Source organism: Piliocolobus tephrosceles, chromosome 15, assembly GCF_002776525.5.
Source record: "Piliocolobus tephrosceles isolate RC106 chromosome 15, ASM277652v3, whole genome shotgun sequence".
Classification (NCBI taxonomy): domain Eukaryota; kingdom Metazoa; phylum Chordata; class Mammalia; order Primates; family Cercopithecidae; genus Piliocolobus; species Piliocolobus tephrosceles.
This window is the reverse complement of record NC_045448.1, coordinates 16327856-16344148: the sequence shown is the minus strand read 5'-3', so window position 1 is coordinate 16344148 and position 16293 is coordinate 16327856. Positions and strand designations below refer to the sequence as shown.

The 16293-nt window shown below is 46.1% G+C and overlaps 1 protein-coding gene across 4 annotated transcripts in view; it reads left to right on the top strand.

Moving 5' to 3' along the window:
* The first annotated feature begins 72 nt into the window (after positions 1-72).
* CYRIA (CYFIP related Rac1 interactor A) overlaps positions 73-16293 on the top strand; it is a 106497-nt gene continuing 90276 nt past the window's right edge. For 3 of the 4 annotated variants that reach the window (XM_023199396.1, XM_023199405.1, XM_023199401.1), the window contains exon 1: positions 73-137. The gene's annotated coding sequence lies outside the window, so the exon portion shown is untranslated. The remainder of the gene's footprint in view (positions 138-16293) is intronic. The other variant, XM_023199410.1, reaches the window with a different exon arrangement.

Here is a 16293-nt window from a genome sequence, read left to right as displayed (position 1 = left end):
GGGGGGGGGGGGGGGGGGGGGGGGGGGGGGGGGGGGGGGGGGGGGGCTCCGGGGCCGTCTCGCAGGCTGCGGCGGCCGCAGGAGAGGCGTCCACGGCGGCGGCGGAGCGGGCGGCCGAGCAGGGCGGCGGCGACTCGGTGAGCGCGGCGCGGCTGGGGGCGCGGCAGGGGCGCGAGCGGGGGTCTGCGGGCGCGGGGCTCAGCCTGCGCAGGGCACCGCGGGGCACCGCGGGGCGGGGCGGGCGCCTCCCGGCTATCCTTCTCCTCCCGGACGCCCCTGCAGCCTTCGGGAGGGAGGGAGAGCGGAGGACACCGTCCAGGAGCCCTTCTCCAGCGGTCGCCGGCCAGAGGTCCGGCTTTGTGCCCCGTTGCCCTCTTTCTGCGTGTTCCTGATTGTGTTCCTTTTCCACACCACCCTCCCTCGTCCCTCACTCACTTACTCCCCACCCCAGGTATCCATAAGCTCCAGTCTTGCAGGGGACCCCTAACCCTCCCCTTCCCACCACCTGAGGCCCCGGGCTCCTGTGAACTCTCTACAGCCCCAAAGGGAGGGGTGACCCCCTCCCCAGCGCCTGCACACCTGGATCCTTCTGCTGCCACCTGCCACAGACGTTCTTAGCCAGTCAGAAAGCTGCTGTGCCTAGGACCCAGCACTCCTCGCCATCACCCTCTCTCCTCCTCCAGAACCCACAACCCCAGTCTGGCAAAAGGCGCTTTTCCAATACTGAGCTTTGGGAACAATTTGACCCACTTCCCAAAATGCTGGTCCCAGGCCAGCCATGCTTTTTGGTGGAGACACCTGTCTTGTCTGCCAGGAGATATTCTCTGTCAAAATGGACCAGCCCGTCCGTGGGTCCTCCTCCAAGCTGTTCCTACTCTCTAGCCAATGTCCTCAGAGACCAGGGCCAAGATCTTTGTCATTTAAGGCCTCCAAAGCTATTTCCCCACCCATCCCCAGAATTCGCCCAGCCACTGTTTTGGGAGTGCCAGGTCCAGAACTGATGGAGCAATCTTTCTGGGTACAGGGCCTGATGTCCTCTCCCACACCCTTGTTTACCTGCCTGCTCCCCAGGGAACCCAAGACAGGGTCATGGGGCTGGAGGTTAGGACCCTGATCTCCCCTGAAGCTCTGTGACCCTCCTTTTCTCCCTGTTAGAAACTTTCCTCTCTGTCACCAGTCACTATCTCCTCTAGATGGGACCTTGGCCATCTGCACAGTATCAAGTCCCCAGGGCACAGAATGCTGATCTGGGACCCTGGAAGGCTGGGACTTGTACTGGGGCAGCAGGGGGAGAGTGGCTGCTAGCCAGGTCTGGGCTTGGGTACCAGGGTTCTTTGGGTGGATCCTTGTCAGCTTTCACTGATCTCCGGTTGGGGTTCTAGGGCTTGCTTTGCAGTGGAGACGGGAGGCAGAGTAGGGGCTGTTTTCCCTGCATGCTTCTGACTGTCTTGTGTTGCTATGGTGACAATTTTGCCTGTCTTCCTCCTTCTGACTCTTCTGGGAGCTGGTTTCTATTGGTCCGTTGTCCTGTCTTTCATGGCTCTAATTTCTCCTTTCTACTTGCTCTGAAATAAACAGTCATAAACATGGGCGCTGGGCCCAGGCTGGGGGCTGGCAGAACTTCACCTCCTGCTGGCCCTGGGTTCCTGTGAGGGGAGAGTGGGAAAGCGAGGTGGAAACAGACCTGCCCACATTCCCTCCTGCCTCTGGGCTCTGACTCTGGGAAGGAGGCAGCAGCAGCGTCACGGGTTTGGGCACATAGTGGGCGCATACTGCCTTGGTGCTAAAAATAGATACCAAATGTGGCGAAGGACCTCACTGGTGTTATTTCCTTTCACCTCCACAATAGCCCTGTGGGGCAGGGGCTCTTTCCACTTTGCAGATGAGGAAACTAAGCTTAGAGCAAGTGAGTTATTACCCTAAGGTGACATTGATTTGAGCACACAGTCAGCCCTCAGTCTTGGTTCAATGAATGGAAAAGTGATGAAGCTGACATACACGCATCCCTGTTGGACTGCCCGGTCCTGTCCCAGAGGGATCACAGGGACTTCCTTAGTCCAGCTGCCTAAACCCACACTACAGGAGGCTCTTTGGAAGGTGTCTCCACTTTTTCTGTCCCTGCTGGACTACTGTGGAGGGAGCTGCCAGGAAGCTGTCTGGAGTGTCCCAAGTGTACCCTTGACCTGAACTGTTGAGGACCCCAGCTGAGAGCAGAGCAAAGCCACTTGTGACTTCCTGTTTTTACTCAGCACCAAGAAGAATTCAGTTTGCGTTTACTCCCAGGCCTAGATGCAGCTGGATATGTCAGGGATCCAGAGTCAAGCAGACCCTTCCAAGCCAGCCCTAGGCAAGGAGTTCATAGCTCCCCAGGGCCATAAGGGCACCCACCGTCAGCTGTCAGCGACACTCTCCAGTGAGGCGGTTCCTTCCCTTCCCTGGTGTTTTTTTCTTCAGTACATTCTCTTCTTTTCCATTCCCTGCTACTCCCTTCACATTGCCATGCTCTAGGTTTGTTAAAAATAAGCTGAGCATGTATTATGGTAGCAGGAAGAAAACAGAGAATCAGCAGCTTCAGTGTCAAATGTTGGCCCTGAGAAAGTCAGTTCTCTCATATAGCCTCAGTTTCTCTGTCTTTGAAATGGGGTTGACAGTATCGATCCAATTGGCCCCATTTTCTTGTTCTTTTAGGAGAGCGTAGAATAGCCTACAGGGGGTGTTTTGAACACTTTGAAAGGCAGAAGGGCCCATAATGTCCTAGTTCCATTGGGAGATCTTAACCTTAAAGAGAGCCCTGGACCACTGTCCAGAAATTGAAAACCAGTTTAGGAATAATTAAGCTGTAAAATCTCAGGGTTAGAGGCATCCTCTGGAGGCATTTTGCCCAGCCTTGATGTTGAATCCTTTAATTTATTTATGTATCTTACATTTATTGAGTATCTGCTCTGTACCAAATACGGTTTTGGGAACTAGGGATTTGAAAAATGAACAGTATTTCTGTTTTCAAAAAACAATGTAGTCGTGGAAAAAGATCCTTGTAATACAGTTAGAGAGGTGGTAGGATAAAAGGAAGGTCAGGCTGATGTAGGGCCCAGAGATGGCCACTTGACTAGGTCACCCATGAGGGTTAAATCAGGTGATTTGTGCTTTGGGGCTGCAATACATTTGTTCTTCCACTGCTCACTTGAGGAGCAATGGAGTGATGGTTGGAGAGCCACACATCAGCCCTTGTGAGCAGGGTAGGGGAGAGAAGCATGGCAGGGAGCCAGGGCTGCCTTTCTCACTGAGTTTTGACTCATCCTGTCATAGAAGCCTCCGGTTCCCACTTCATCATGGTTAAAATCTTGTCTCAGGAGCTGCATGAATTACCTGGCAAGGCATCATGGTGATTGGAAAGAAAGTGGTCTTAAGAGTCAGGCATGAGTTCAAACCCCACTACTGCTTTGTCTTAACTGTGGTTGAAGATACATCTAACCTCTCTGGGTCTCAATTCTTACATCTGAGAAATTGCAATGATTATACTTGCCTTCTAAGATTTAAATGATCTTATGTATTTAAAGGGTCTGGCATGGTGCCCGCCTCACAGTAGACTTGCTGTTATTTAGTTATATTGATTAGAAAAGCGTTCTTAGTTACTGGACCTCTGGGTCCCCTTAAAACCATGGTACAAAGCTCTTTGGATGAATTCTAGCCTTTGGAGATCCATTCATTATCTGAGAAGGTTGAAAATTGCCCATTCTCAGGCTCCTAGCATTGCTGGTTAATTTTCAAGTTATCTCTCACTAGATAAGCTATGTTCTGCAATACCACAACAATGCACGAATCACCAACACTTTTTTTTTTTCAAAGGAGAACAAATTTGAAGTGGCAACAAACACCCTGCGTTTTAGAAACATATTCTGTGAGAATACTTTAAAATGAATGCCTCATATTTTTTACTCTGAGCACTTTGAACTTCTTTTTTTTAAGTTACTATAAACATTAATCAACATTTTTCTCAATTATCACTACAATTCTGTGACATTCGTATTATTGTCCCCATTTTACAGTTAAGAAAATGGGGAACGGTAAAGTCCCTTGCCTCGTGTCTAGAAGCTAGGAAGTGGCAGGACCAGAATTTAAAGCTAGGTTCTACTTGCTCTTTGTGCTGTAGTACACAGTCTTGTCGTTTCCTTGGCTGGCATGTCAGTGACCTAAAATAATTGTGTTTGGAGAATGCAGGCAGATTTTAACAGGGGTGGAACTGGTCAGTGTTGTAACTCAGTCTCTTAGTAAATATTTAGAGTTTATTTGCTCTCACCACAGCCTTAAGAATTGCTTCTGCAGTTGGCTGAGATTTTATTTCTATAAGTGATGAATAGAAGAGGAGTTTGACACATCTGAGTTAAGGGAAAATGTTTGATGATGCTAGAAGTAGCTTCCTTTGCACGAGAATGGATTGCTGATTTGTCACTGAAATAAACTGAACCTTTAAGCAGGCCAAGATTTTATGATTGAACTTATGAAGGGAAAGCATAACAGTTGCTTTCCAGGGATACAGAGACAGGAGAAATAAGGTCAGAACATGTGGGTGGATGGCTCTTCAAATACAAAGGTGATTTGGATTCAGTGTATTTATTTTTTCTTTCTTTGAGACAGGGTCTCGCTCTGTCACTCAGGCTAGAGTGCAGGGGTACCATCGTGGCTCACTGCAGCCTCGACCTCCTCAGCTCAAGTGATTCTCCCACCCCAGCCTCCTGAGTAGCTGGAACCACAGGTGTGCACCACCAAGATCTTTTCATTTTTTGTAGAGGTGGGGTTTTGCCATGTTGCCCAGGCTGGTCTTGAACTCCTGGGCTCAAGTAGTCCTTCCACTTTAGCCTCCCAGATTGCTGGGATTCAGTCTGTCAGTATAGCTTTCACCTAGGAAGTTGGAGGGATTGAAAAGCAGTTATAGAATTGCTCATTAGCCTTTCTTGGGTAATTTAGAAGCCTAATTTCCCTGGCTTAAGAACCTCATTTGCCCCACGAATCCAAGTGCTGAAAATGGGTGCCATGTTTCCCAGCAGTGTGTTTACCAGGTCCAGCTGAGCACTGCAGACAGATGCGTTTCTATTTGCAATTATCTCAGGGCCTGAGTCTGGTGTCTGCTTATTTAATGACTTCACTTTCTAATAAAAATTCTGTATGGCATAGATAATTAGATTTTTTAAATGAAACTGGGGAAATGGAGTGCCCCAAAGAGTTTAATTGCAGTTTTATGATGGATCAAGCGTAAATGAGATTATTCATTTGACAAATACGTACAGGGTGGGTTCCTGCCCTGTGCTGTGCTAGGATACAGTGATCAACATGACGTTACCCCTGCCCTCAGGTAGCTCTCCCTCCACGGGAGAATCAGGGGAGGAAACACATGGCCAAGTGGAGCGTGGTCAGTGTTAAACAGAGTGTAGTGTGAAGGGGGAAGAGGGAAGCATTGCTTTGACTCTTACTGCAATGGAGTCAATTTCCCTCCACATAGGCGCTCTCCGTGGAGCACCTGAATTACACCTGATGTTGCACGGAGAGGGAGTACGAAACAGAAACACGCATGTCCTGGAAGGCTGCCCACCTAAACTCAGCTGTCAGCTGCAGTCCTCACTTCCTCATAAGGGAGGAGCAGGTCTCTCTGCTTCAGTTTCGCTGCTGGTGGAATCGGAAGGCTGGATTTGATGACTTGAAAGTGCCTTTCCACATCTAGCCTGATGATTCTAATAAGCTCATGGGCTCATTTCCTCTACTGACAGGTGAAGAGGCAAAATCTAGCTGTTTCAGTTAGCAGGGTTGCCAAGAGAGAGCTGGGATACAGAGAACCAAGTGTGTTTTCAAGGAATCCTCTTAAGGAGGTGAGAAGCCCTATTTTCCTTCCCAGAAAGGAAACTACTTTCTGGCTGAGCATCCCGATAAAAGACTGATGACAGTGGGAAGAGACAAGCAGAGACACAGGAGTGGCACAGAGGCACAAGCTTACTCCCGTATTCCAGAGCCTTCACCACAGTGAATGCAGAAGAAGGTTGACCTCACAGATGCCTTGGTTACTGCAATGTGCTCTTCTGTTTTAAGTTAATGTTGTTTTTTTAAAATCATTATTTAAGTTTGATGATTCCTGAGTTTCAAAATTAAATGCACAATCATTTTTTGATCATGAGGAACAATGAGTGACACACGCTTATCCCAACACTCTTCAAGTTCTCTCCTTCGCATTGGCAACCAGATGCAGGTCTTTCCAGCCACAACGATGAGGCTGGCTCCCAGTCACCTCATGTGAGAAGCTTCGTGCTGTGGTCGGGGCAAGAGCAAGTGGAGAGTCCAGGAAGACCCGGGGTCTTGTAGTCATGCTGCCAGCTCCCAAGCAGCCTGGGCTTTGACAAGCTGTCTGATTTCCTGAGTCTTGTGTTCCTGCTGAGCCATGTAAGGTATTGTCAGCAGGACAATGATAAACATTTTGTACCCACTTTTAGCAATCTTCTGAAGAACTTTTGAAACAGATATTATCCCCATTTTATGGGTGGGGAAATGGAAGTCCAGAGGTGTTAAGGAATTTGCAGAATGTCACCTCATTAGAAAGGTGGCATAGCTGGTATCTGAAACCACATCTGTGTGCCTTCAAAGCCTGATCTCTGTGTACCGCCCACACTATAAATAAGAGCTATCCATATGTGAGGAGCATGGAGTTAATTAGCCTGTGTCCTGGGTAGAACACTCATCTCAAAGAGGTGGTAAGTTTCTGCTAGCTAGAGGAGCCTCCATACCTTAAAACTGAATGAAATATAGCTTGCGTTTCAAGTGCTTCCCTGTGACTGGTGTGTCTGTGTTTGGCTGATGTCCTTTTGCTCAGCCCACCTCCATGGAGGATGCCACCCAGGAGTAATGAGCTGAGCCTGCAGTGAGTGCAGCTTCTGGCCTTGCTGAGCTGTGGATGGCTCCCAGTCGAGGCAGGTGGTATCCAACTTACTTCTTAGGCCCTTCCTTGGGACAGCTTGCAGTCCTGGGAAGGAACACAAGATAACTATGTTCTCAGCTTACAGAGTGACAGGCATGCATGCTGGTGGATACCCCTGCTCTTTCTCCTCTATTCCACAGAAACTGAGGGATTAGATAGGTAGGTAGATGGATGGAATGAAGAGAAAAGGAAAGGAGGAAGGAAAAGAAAAAAAGGAAAGGAAAGACAGGAAAAGAGGAAGAAAGAGAAACTGAGACCAGCGACTTTTCCAAGGCTGAGACAAGAACTCAGCTACCACAACTCTTTGAAATCCAGACAAGTGACATCTGCTCCTTGAAGTTCTGGAGCGAGTGTTTGGAAGCAAACAGACCTGGGTTGGATGGAATCTTGGCCCTTTCCTTGGACAAATTCCTTAAGCTCGCTAAGTTTTCCAGTTTGTGAACTAAAGTTAATAATGTTTGTGTCTCAGGAATATTGTGAGGAATATGTGAATTAAATATACATCCATCTTCCTTTTTGCCTGACCTTTGAATAAAATTTGTCTGTAAAGTTTTTGCTATGTCCTCTAGGTTCCTCTTTATTTGTTTTTCTGGGTGGGAAATGACATGAAACTTCTCCTTTCTCTGACAACACATTCCTGAATTGTCCCTGAAAAAGCCCCACTTAGTCAACCCCTCTAGACTTCTGTTTCTAGCTTTTGAGCTTTCAATTTATGCCTGAAGAGAAACTAGCCACACTATTTCCTAGATTGTAACAAGGGTAATGATTCTCTCATCAGTACCAAGCACTGTACGTGAACTATATGATCAATCTCCTTATCCTAAGTCTTTTTCTTATTTTTTAAAAGTGTATTTTTTTTCTGGAATCTTGCAGTTTTAAATCCAGGTCCTTGAATACCTTCAGAAGTAATAAATGGGGTCATAAGCTAGCTATTTTTTTTTTTTTGACACATGCACATTCGCTTATTTTTAAGTCCAAAATCCAAAAAGCTCTGAAAATGGGAAATTTATTTCATCATGCATTTGAAAGCAAAAGCTGGCCCAGAGACTATATAACTTTTATGTATTACACTCAAGATGAATGAGGTTTTCAGCACAAAGATGAGTGTCCCAGACCCTGCTGGGCACGTACGTAATATATGGCTTATGCACTCTTCACCTTTCTAAAAGATGTTTCTGAATTTGGAAGCACATCTGAGTAAAGAGTCTCAAAGAAGGGTTTGTGGATCTTGCAAAAGGCCTAAAAGAACTGACTGTGTCGGCAAAATCCAGATGACACAAGTGAACATCCTACCTTTGGATATCAGAGGGTATGGTGACATGGCCCATCTCATGCTTATCAAAGACATTAGTGGCCATTTTTATATTTTGTCAATTAACTGAATTAAATGACCATGCTTGGCATAAAAACAAAACAAGAGCCAAAAAAAAAAAAAAAAATTAAAAAACATGGGCTCTCAAATTTCACTGGAACAAAGTCATTTAAAAAAGAAAATTTCCTGAGAAGTAAAAATAAGCTGGGAATTTTTTATTGAGTGTGGCTTATAATTAAGTTTCGGTTTTGGCCTTGTGGGGGCATGGTAGAGGGAATTTTTAAATCTTACTCATCATTTTACCCATGTGAGGAAGAGCCAGGGCTAGAAGAGTGAACATGGGGAAGTGAAAAGCCTCAGCTGAGTGTGAGAACGTTTTGGTTCTTATTTTGGGTCTGCTTTGGGGTTGTTAAGTGAGCCTGAGCTTGTCACTTCCCTTCCTTGGCCCCTAGGAACTGAGTGTCTAAGTAAATTACTTCTTCCTTTGTCTCTCTGAGAATTAAGACATGGAGGCTAGGACATCAAAAGAGGAGGAGAGTGGGAAGCGCTGAGCTCTCTGGCTGGCTGTACTGGTAACTTCTGCTAGCCCCAGGCTGACCTCTGGAGGGATGTAGAAAGTTGCCCTGTGCTCTACTGGGTTCCCTCCTGGGTCTTCCTTTACTTCTTCCACAGCTCTAGTGTTTCTGCCCTTTGGCTGGTTTGCATCCGATGTATTTTGGCCCTGGTGCCTCTACTGCCATTCACACCACTGATGCTCACGAGATCTTGTTGGCTGCTTGACCAAGCATGGCCATTGGCCGTGGCCTTAATGGCAATGGCCATTCCAGCGATTGCTCTGCATTTGTCTCCTGTGTTCTCTTTCTTTATATCTTTGTCTTTTGAGTTTATTATTAATGTATCATAATTCTGACATTTCCCAGATCAAAAGCTTAACATTTCTTTTAGAATCTGATGATGCTTAAAAATCAGCAGCTCCTCCTCTCGGAGGACCCACTGTGCCCTTCTGGAGGAGGGTCTCACCCACTCATAACCAGTGATAGCCATGTGGCTTCCACCATGGAGGAGTGACCTTAACAGGCAGGATCCTGAAGGCCTTTGGTTTGCATCGACTATTGGAACCACTAGGGAGCTGTAAATATGGTTCACATCAGGGCACATGGAGAAGAGGGTGCCTCTGGGGATGGCTGGCCCTTAGAAACTAGAGAGGCTTGGACTTGTGAATGTGTAAGTATGATGTGTGTGGTTTGAATGTATGTGTGTTTATGTGTGGCTTGTGAGTGGGTGGGTGGGTGTGGATATGTGGATGTTTATAGCTGTGTGTGTATAGGTATGTGTGGGTGTGGGTGGTGTGAATATGGGTGTGTGTGTGTGGTTTGTGAGTGGGTGTGTGGGGGTGAATATGTGGATGTGTACAGGTGTATGTGTAAGCGCGTACATGTGCATTGGGGGAATCCTTTTAGTTCCAAGGAAGTGATGCAGAGGGCAGGAATCTGCCAGGCGCTCTCTGGACAAGGCTCTGCCCTGGCCTTTGTGTAGTTCACAGGTGGAACTGACTACTCAGATGCCCCTGCAGGCCAAGGAACCTTTTGTCTTGCAAGGACCAGTGACCAACAAGAAAGGCAATTCTGACATTAACTGGCAGAAAGCAACTGAATTACATTTCTTAGGGAGAAATATCCAATTCTACTGCTTCAGAAACATAGAACCCTGTAAATCCTATGCTACACATTTTAAAAACACCTGAATCATTTGCAAATGCTACTTTAGAAATAAAAATAAGTGAAAGAAAAACCCAATACAGGTTTAAAAAAAAAAAAAAAAAAAGGACCAAGAACGCATTCAATTTTATGTAATAGTCAGTTAGAGAAAGTAGGAAAAAGATTATGAAAGAGAAAAGAAAGGGAGGGGGCAGGAGAAGCACTGAGGGAGAAGCTGCGCTGCAGCTGTCTGAGCCGCTGTGTGACCAGGCCGTGCTCCAGCTGCCGCACATTTGCAACTCCTTCATTTACAACTCCTTCAGGTTCAGGTTCTTTAGGGTTAAACCCAAGCAGGGCTTAGCAGAGTTGAGACACTGGATGTGAGGGAGAAGGAACAGAAGAGGATGTGAAAGACTGTTGCAGTTTTGCTTATCAAACTTGGAGGATCCGGAAGACCATGTGGGCAGTGGAGCGAGCACTGTCCAAGGACCCCCCTGGGTATAAGCCTAGCTCTGCCACTGACCCTCTGCCTAACTTGTTGTAAGCCCCCTCCCCTCCCTGAGCCTCAGTTCCTCCATTTTTAACAAGTGTGTTTGACTAGATGAAGTTTAAAGCCATTCCTGGGTTGGTGAGGCAAGCCCACACACTGGGCCCCACACTCCAGGCCCAGAGGCATTCTCGAGATGGAGAGGAGATTGTTCAGCTCTGGCTTGCAATTACTGAAGCCAAGAGCCCTCTTCCCCATGGTTCTGAATTGGGGTTTCCTCTTTCATCACTCGGGGCGAGCGAGTGAGCTTGTGCGGGTGTGGATGAAATGCTAAGTGCATATCTCCTATTTTTTCTCCCTTTAAAACATCTGTGTGTCAAGGCCTCGTCCCTCTTTCTCCTTTTCACACTGCATGTCCAGTAACCTGCTAGTAAGGTCATGGGTTGTGTAAATTTATCTGTTAAACCTCAGATTCAGGAAGTAGATCGAGTAGCTCATAAAAACTAAAATAGCTACAGTGTGATCGTTATTTGTGGTATATGAATATGAGTTTTTTTTTCTAACCAGTGACTTATAGGTTGCCCAGTCCAGACATGACCCTTAATTTTTCATAGTATTCCCAAATTTTTAATTATGTTAACAACAGTGAATTAGGCTATTCAGCATACATTTAGCACCTATTCATTCTAACTATTTGGATAGTATTTTTGTATACATTTTTTCATCCCACAGGCACCTTCTAAGGTGATATTTTTATTTCTCTTTTAAAGATAAAGACAATGAAGCTAAGAAGGTTTTTTAAAATTTGCTTTAAGACATAGGACTGAAAAGGGCTGAAAATGGGGCACCAGGATTTGGTTGAAGTCTGCCTGGCTCTAAAACTTCTACACGTTTCCATACCACACAGCTCACACTGCTTCCAGGCCACAATTTTATTTCATTTTTTAAGAAAATAAAATCCTTTTTCCTGCCATGTCTGGAGTCTCTTAAGCCTCAGAAAATATGATCATAGCTTGATTTCTTATCCTTTTTCCAGAATGGAGCCCCATGGCACTCCCTACCTTAATGTAAATTTTATTCAAATAGTATATGGTGTTTCTGCTTAACAAACTTTGACCATGTATTCCCAAAGTGCCAGACAGTTTTCTGGATACTTCCAGATGTGTCATTCAATGGAAGAAGAAGTTGTGCTCTTTATTATATAGAGAGCAAAACCAAGACTCGGAGAGATGCAAACATTGTGGCTTGCTTGGTGAATCAATGATTCACAGGCTGCAGTTTTATAGAGTGCTTGGGGTTTTGCCTTGCCCTGGGACAGAAACACTCCTTGTTGAACCAGGAGATCAAGCTGACCCACCAGCTCCCACCTCACAGGGCCGGGCTTCCCCAGTATCTGTCTGCTGGTTGTAACTCAATTTGCTGGCTGTGGAGAAAGGCAACTTCCTCTTGTCTCTTCCCATGTTGTTTCAGCCTGCTCTACTATTGGCTCAGTTTAGCTCACCCAAAGTCCTTTTCCAGTTTCATGGCTCATCACAGACTTGCAAATACTATGCGTTAGCTTCGTATTACAGAAGAGAAAATGGTAATGTGATTTACCCAGAATCACACATGAGCTACATCCTCTTTTCAAAATGCCCTTTCTTTGCTTGGACAGACCCTTTGAGATTCGCTTCTGGTATAACATTCGCCGAAACCTTCCCCTGGTCCCCATCAAATTCATCCATCCATCCGTCCATCCATTTATTTAACAGATATTTATTGAGCACCTACAATGAGTTGCACACTTCTCTGGTCTCTTTCTGGGGATTCAGCAGTAAACCAAACACACAAAACTCCCTAAACGATGGAGCTTATATTTTGTTGGGGAAAGATGGACCATAAACACATAAACGAGTAAAATGTATATCGTGTTAGATGGTGATAAGTTCCATGAAGAAAAACGAAGCAGGGATGAGTATACAGAAGGATGGGTGGTTGACGGGAAGTTTGGGGAAAGACTTGCCATTTTAAATAGGGATGTCAGAGAAGGTGAGGATTGAGTGAAGGCCTGAAGCATGTAAGAGAATAATCCATGTGGATAATCGGGGGAAACTGTTCCAGTCTGAACCTCAGCGAGGGCCAAACCAGAGTAGAGTGTGCCTAGCCAGGTGAAGAAAGTACAGGGAGGCCAGGGCCGGAGCTGAGTGGACAAGTGACCGGTTGCGGGCCATGGGGTCATGGAGACATCACAGGCCAGCCTGTGATTTCAAGGCCCTCCTGGCGCTCCCTCTGACCCAGAACGTTTTTGCTGTCTCCAGTTCACTGGCCTGTTCTCACGCTGGCCTGTGCACCATGCAGGGCAGGCCTAGGCTTGTCTTCAATCTTCACATCCCCGGCACATAGCACAGGATCTGGGATAGAAAGGGAGCCCAGCTTTTACGAAGACCTCTGCTCCTATTTATTTTTTTTAAGTCCAAGAGTCCTAGTTAAATATTATTTGTGATTTTTTTTTAAATAAACATTGGAACTCTGAAGAAACGCTGGCTCTAAATCCCCATTAATCAGCTGGACCACCATCAGATGGACAGGATTGCTAAGGAAAGGATAAGGTGCCAGGAGAAAGCTGGAAGTGAAAGCTGTGGAGAGGAGAGTGTTAATTGGAGTCCGGAGGAAGAGGCTTCTTCAGAATCCCCAGGGGTTAACTGCTCGTCCAGTCTCTGCTGGGGACTGGTGTTTATAAAAACTGACCAAAGACTGGAACAGGGAGGCTCTTGAGAAACCCTCAAAGTGTGTCAGGATTTCAGCCAAGACTTTCCACTCCCCACTTTGCTGGCGCAGGAGGTAGCAGGGGGAGCCTGTGGGACCTGGAAGACTTTGTCGCTGGAGATCTTTCCAGAAGGAAAAGAACCTCCCCTGGCAGGGCCTTTCCCTTCACAGAGCAAAATGCCAGTCTCTGAGAAGTCTGAGTTTCTTCAAATGCAGGGAAAAATCCTAGCAAATGTAATGGGGCTAAAGCAAGGGGAGAGAGGAGGGCTAAGGAAAGCATTTGGCCCCAGTGAGGTTTGGGGACCTCTGGAGGCTGCCACCTCACACCTCATATCCTCTCCCCATCTGAATCCTGCTCCTCAGGACAAAAAGTGGCTTACAACAACTTGTACCAACTTAGAGCAGGTGGAACATGTAGCTCAATAGGGTTAGAGTGTGATGGGGGTGGGTAGAGCTCACTGAAGACCGAAGCTAGAGGACATCCTGAAGATGTGGGAAGCTGTTAGGGAATTTTCACAAAGGAGCGATGGAGATGGATTTCCAACCAGAGGTATCTGTGGGTGTCAAATGATGGACTCCATAGTTACAAAGTTGTGGAGTGTCCATTAACGAGAGCTGGGGAGGGAAGATTGCTTTCAGCTGCTGGATCAGGTAGTAGGTTTGCTTAAAAATATTAAAAAGGGAAAAAGCAAAGACTTGCATTTTCCTTATTCAACAGCTGTTTTTTTGAGAACTGAGTGTGCTTAGGTGCTGGGGTGGTTCCAACAGATAAACCCTGCCCTCATGGAACCCATTCCAAGCGGCCTCCTTGAAGAAGCTTACTTGAAGGTACTTGAGATAAGATAACTGGAATTTGCTGCATTCAACCGCATATTACAAGTTTTTTAAATGGGGAAATTAAAAAAAAATCTTGGCACCTAATATTAAAATAATAAAAAGTTAATTTTTGGTCTGCCAATGACCTGCTCAAAGTGGGTGGACAGCCTCCCTGGGTCTTCATCTCCTCATCCTCCAGTGGAGCTAATCTTCCTTCCTGTCTCCCTCTCAGGAATATTTTGAAGATAACAAGCTTTGAAAACAAGTTGAAAGCTCTGTACAAATTGCAGGGTGTGACTCACATCCTTGTGAGAGACCCATGTTCACAAGGTGCTACCTGGTGAGAGGTTTTGGATGAAGGAGAGAGTCTGTTCACAGATCAATTTTTATCAACTTTACTTCTCCAGGTTTGTCTGCAACCGTTTGGGGATGTTTTGCAGCTGTCAGAAATACTTTTCCTGATTTTATATTAATATTTGACTTCTGCACTGCAGCACAGTGCTTTACAAACATGCACACGTATATATTTACCTAATTGCTCTAGGATGATAATTTAATGTAGTTGATATGACAGTATAAGAAGGCAAAGGCCAGGATTGTTGCTCCAGATCTGAGGTGGCTTGAAAACAGCATCTGTGGGTATACAGGAGTGGGAGGTGCCAGAAGTCAGGCTAGCTTGGGTCAGGGTAGGAAACCAAGGGTGTGAATTGTCATGAAAAGCCACATGAAAGGTGCCAACCCTCCCAGACCCCCCAGAAATAGCTGTTGAAAATTGGGCTTTCTGGTGAAAAGATCAGCTGCTGCAGAACGCCTTCCGTATATGTCAGCAAGTGGGGCCGGATAGCATAGAGCGAGCCTGAAATGTGTCTAAATAAATGATTATGGTGACTCACTCGCCCCCGTTGAATGGAATGTTTTTTTAAAGTGAAAGTAAGAGAGAAAGAAGATAATAAAGCAAAGAAAAAGAACAATAAGGTTTGAATTTAAAACAATACGAGCAAAAAATTGAATTAGTCACTCATGTCAAATCCTGTGAGCCTCTGTCCTGAATTGCTACCTTCCTCCTTGACTTCCCCTAAGGTCATGGTCTTTCTGTGTGAATTTCCTGGTGAAATAACACACCCTCTGATTGTTGCCATTCCCAGTGCCAGTTGCAGGCATGTAATGGGCATTCTGGGATATTTGTCACAGAGCCGCTACAGAGCTTATCTGTTGAGCCCAGAAGGCCTTTCCATGGCCAGAGAGGAGCATCCAGTCTCTCTGAGATGTTTAGGGTTGCTTTGTGGAGCCTGTGGGTGCGAGAGCTGGGGCTGCCAGCCCATGAAGCTTAATGGAGAAGATTCTGCATTTATTCTATTGTAGGCCTCTTGGTCTGTTGTTGCGTCATCCCTGATATCAGGAACTGGCCCAGAGACCAATGAAACCTTTATGATTTGCTAGTGTTTTAATCGATCTGCAGTTTGCAGAGATTTTTACATTAAAGTGAGTCAGTCTTGTTTTATACTATGTCCTCATTCAGCTGGGTATATAGCTTTGCTCCTCTTTTTGGTTGATTTCTGGGTCATTGCTCAACCACTCTTATGCCTTAGGGATCTCATCAATAAAATGGACCTAATTTCTTCTTCAGACCCCAACACAATACCTATGAACATAAAATTATTTAATCTGGAAAAAATGTGGAGTATGTCACTTTTGCTGTAGTCAGAAATAACCCCCAAATCTTAGTGGCTGATGGCAACGACTGTCTTGTTGTGCCCCGAGTCAGGGGCTGCAGGTTGGTTTCTGTGGCACTAGTGTACATTTCTTCTCATTCTGGAACCTGGTTTGAGGGGGTGTCTGCTTCTTGGAATGTGTCATGCTCATGACAGAACGATCGAGCAAGGTGGCAGAAACTTGAGACTCTTCTTGAAACTTCTACTGGGATGTGGCTTTCTTTATTCTATTCTCACTCCATTTGGTAAACAAGGCAAATGTCCAAGTCCTATGCCAATTGTAACCTCCTCCCAGGGAGGGGAAGTGGTACGTCCAAGTTATCTGGCAACCAGCAAGACTATACTGTACAACCGTGCCCTGTACTGTACAACTGTCCCCTCTACTATATAACCATGCCCTACACTGTATGACCATGCCCTGTACTGTATAACTGTCCCCTGTACTGTACAATCATGTCCTGTACTGTACAACTCTCCCCTGTGCTGTACTACCTGTGCCCTGTACTGTACAACTGTCTCCTGTACTATACAACTGTCTCCTGTACTGTACAACCATGCCCTGTACT